At 38.2% G+C, this 4,146-nt stretch overlaps 1 pseudogene; it reads right to left on the bottom strand.

The window, feature by feature from the left end:
• Positions 1-3,485: 3,485 nt before the first annotated feature.
• LOC113300806 lies at positions 3,486-3,585 on the bottom strand (annotated as a pseudogene).
• Positions 3,586-4,146: the final 561 nt, after the last annotated feature.

Here is a 4,146-nt window from a genome sequence, read left to right as displayed (position 1 = left end):
CGTTTTCACCCCCTCCCCCCCCCCCCCCCCCCTCAACCAGGTTATTTATGATTTCAACATTACTGTCGAAGTTTTACGAGCCGCGGGAATTTCTCAACACGAAGCCGTACATGTGCATCGAAGACTCCAAAAGCACGCCACAGAGATACATTCACATGTTCGGTGATAGACACATTTTTGTGTCTAATTTGTCTCGATTCTATATATTGATAGTGCTCATTTTTGTACTTATTATGGTGTTTTATGTGTGTGTAGGTATTTTTGGCCAATAAACATTTTTGGAAAAATCGGCTCGAAAAGTTGTCCAAAGCACCCGGAGGAAGTGATTTTGGCACCCAGACTTTAGATAAGGGGCACCACCAGGGCACCCCCTGGACAACTGCTATCGGCACCCCTACGCTGGATAGGGGGCGCCTCTTCTTCTTCACAATTAAAACGAGTTCTTTTTGGCGGGAATTAATGCAGCAGCGAAGCAACATTTGGAGTTGGATTTCTTGGCTGATTTGGAGAGATTCAACTACATATTTCTTTTGGGATGGACTTCTTGGAGCATAACAGAGTTGGTACAAGGGATTGGACCAAACGAATTGGGCTATATAAGCCGGGAGAAGCAAACAGAGGCTCGGAAGTTTATCGGGTTCTGTTCCTGATTAGGCTTAGTTTTAGTCGGAGTTTGACGTGGAGATGGATTGGGATTCAGTTGATTCATCAAAACAGGATTGGTATGTGTCTCAGATTCGCAAAAATAGCAACAAATCTTCGAATCAATCAAAACAGAGGAAGAGAAGATATTACGGGGTCTTGTGAGTTTATATATGGCAGTTACATGATTCTGTTGGGTTTAATTCGAGATAGAATATTTCTCTAGCCTATTTGGAGTGTATACGGCTCATCTAAAAGCGTAAAGAAGATTTAGCAGGGAAAGAAATCCCAAGACTTGAGGTGGAGGAAAAATAAGAATAACCGAAGATTTCTTGAGGTTTAATCGACCTGTGGGATATAAAAGGAGTAGGGATAGGTCAAGGAAGGGTTACGTACACTTTGGGGAAGTTTAGGAGAGAACAGAAAGCTGAAATCACAAGTTGAAGTTTTTTTTCTGCTGCTGCAATACCTAGAACACGAAGAACATAAGACGCACAAACAACTGTCGCAGACAAATATCGCTATTCAATAGCAAAACCTATTTATCGTTTATCAACTGTGATTGCCTAAAGTCTTTAGCTACTATTTCTCCTTTGTAACAGAGATTCTGTAACACACTCATGTTGTTGCAAATCGGCTGTGTTATTACTTTTCATCCTTTTAATCATCTTTTGAGCCATAAACAAATATTTTAAGATCATGATTAATACAAGGAGATAAACCCCCATTGCTGAGGCGACAGAGGAAGCTATTTTTCCAACAAGAAGTGGTATATTCTATTTCATCTATTTATTGCAATTATTATTATGATTATTTTCCTTGAGCTATAATTGAATATGATTTTTACTTGAGTGATTGTGATCTATTTTGATGAAGTATGCTTAGTTTATAGACTTTTGATGCTTCATACTTGATATTTACAATTATTGCTTTTGAAAATCTACTTGTTGCAATATTTTAGAATCAAATTGAACGAGAAAATTGCATAAATATAAAGATTGGATTAAATCACTTTGAACTTGGGAAAAAGTTGAATCTTAGCCTCAGTTGTCTTTTAATATTGATATCAACTTTGTCAGTGTTTGCTATAATTATTAGTGACTTTTCTATTTTAGTTTTAGAATTTTAGTCTATATTTTATCCTTCGCAAGTCTGAGAATCGAACCACTTTTACCGCTATCTATAAAATACATCAATTTTTGGCGCCGCCGACACGGATTTGCTTTTAGGGTTTTAGACTTATTTTTCTTTTATTTTGTTAGGTTTTTATTATTTTTGTTCTTTTTTACGTTTTTGGGTATTTATCTTTTGTCTACAGGTTTTGGATCATAAAGAAAATTGAGCCAAGGAGTTTGGTGATTTCGTAAAGACTGGATCTTAAAGCATAAAGACTCGGAGCGAAAGATTAAAGCGAAAAAAACGGAAAAGAAGACAGTTTCTTTTAGTTATTTTATTTCTTAGGGTATTGTTTATTTTTCCTTATTAAAAAAAAACTGTATTAGGTTTTATTATTTTTATAATTTTTCTTTTCTTTTTGGACACTTTGGACTTTAAACTTTGGGACATTATTTATAAACCCTACGGAAGGGTAGTTTAAATATAAACTGTGTGCAGAGAAGGACGGCGATTACGATATCGCCTCGGCCCCTCGGGTTCGTACATGACATAGGAGTTGTGGCCCGAGTCGACTTCATCGGTTCTTCGCCCGTCTGGTACGGAGGTAAGTTTTTCGAAACACCCGCGAATCCCCTGTCAGCGGGTTTACTGTATTCCTTCGTTTGCATATATGTTGAGGACTTGAAAACGGCTGATTTAATTTCCTAGTAAAGGGCAAGGACTGGCCATACAAGATAAGGGTTCGGATTTCATCACCGTTCTCTTCTTGCCCGCCTTAGGAAAAAGAAACTAAACGCGAACCTAAGCCTAAAATTTTGACTACAATGAGACCTATAGGGTAACGAGCTTAATAGGAAAGTCGTTCGAAAAATATTGTTTACTCTTTTGAGCATACTTCGAAGTTCATGATGGTTTCTGTGAGTTGAATGCGTGACTGCGCCGCCTTATAATACCGGTGAGGCCTTTGGGTATCAAAGCTCCACCGAGATTCCCTCGCCTCTATTCAACTTACTTTGACTCGGATTGATTCCAGAGGGGTTTGCAGATTGTAACGAGTTCCTTTTCGAAAGAATAGAATCTGGTCTAGAAACAATCTAAGTGGAGCCATCATGCTTTTTGTTTGCTAGAAATTAATAGGTTTGATTTGGTTGAGTCAGCCTTGTTTTGTGATTGCATAGAATTCCCTACCTTATTCTTTTGCATGCCTGAACGTAAAAGAGACGCCCTAGGTAGATTTGTTTAAGAGAAACCTAGCAGTTCTAAGCGTCTCCATTACCTCAATTTAGAAAGTCCGATTCTTGAAGATTCCGTTTTTGAACGTCCGGTTGAGGAGACAATCCCTGATATTCCAATAGTGCCAGAAATGGCAACTTTGAAAGCTTTGTTGAACCCTACTAGGACTACTCGTCCCTCGTGTATCAGGTTATCTGAAATTGAAGCAAATTATGAACTTAAGCCTGGGACCTTACAGTTGCTCCCAATATTTTTAGGGAAAGAAAATCAAAACCCCTATTTCCATGTTAGGGACTTTGAGAAAATTTGTAGTACCCTAAAAATTAGAAACCTTGATGATGATGCTTTGAAACTCAGGTTATTCCCCTTTTCCTTGAAAGATAAAGCCAATTCGTGGCTATATAGTTTGGCTTCCGGATCAATTGAAACATATGAACAACTTACATCTGCCTTTTTGAACAAGTTTTTCCCTAGGCACAAAACATCGTCTATTAGGACGCAAATCTGCACATTTTCTCAACAGGAGGGAGAATCCTTGTATAGGTATTTGGAAAGGTTCAATTATTTATTAGCCCAATGTCCTCATCATGGTTTAGAAAAGGTTAGGTTAGTTCAGATCCTTTATGAGGGTTTAGATTATCCCACTACAACCACAATATAATCTATGTGTACAGGTAGGTTTGAAAACCAAACAGTTGATGATGCGATGACATATTTGCATGAAATCGCCGAAAAGACCCAACAATGGGAAAGTAATAGGGGACCCCAGAAAACAATTCTTCTAGGCAGAGGAAACATTAATAGGGTAGAAGGAAACTTTGAATCAGATGCCAAAATTGCTTCTATAGCGAAAAGGTTAGAAGATTTAGAAGTGGGTCACACTAGTGGTAGATTAGAGTATTTTTGGGAAGGCCAGAATAATGAAGAGCAAGCCAATGCTCTCTATAATAACACTAGATTCGATAACCGTCAGAAGTTTGACCCATATTCAGAAACCTATAATCCTGGTTGGAGAAACCATCCGAACCTTTCGTGGTCTAAGGGCCAGAGTCAAGGTCAGTTTAGTAATTCTAATGCTCCCCCAGGTTTTGGTTCAGATAAGAACTCTTCAGGTCAGTTTCAGAACTCTTCAGAAAATGACGAGCTTAGAGGAAT

Source organism: Papaver somniferum, chromosome 7 (assembly GCF_003573695.1).
Source record: "Papaver somniferum cultivar HN1 chromosome 7, ASM357369v1, whole genome shotgun sequence".
In the NCBI taxonomy this organism is placed as follows: Eukaryota; Viridiplantae; Streptophyta; class Magnoliopsida; order Ranunculales; family Papaveraceae; genus Papaver; species Papaver somniferum.
Note: the sequence above shows the minus strand (reverse complement) of the source record. Positions and strands in the feature narration are given on the sequence as shown.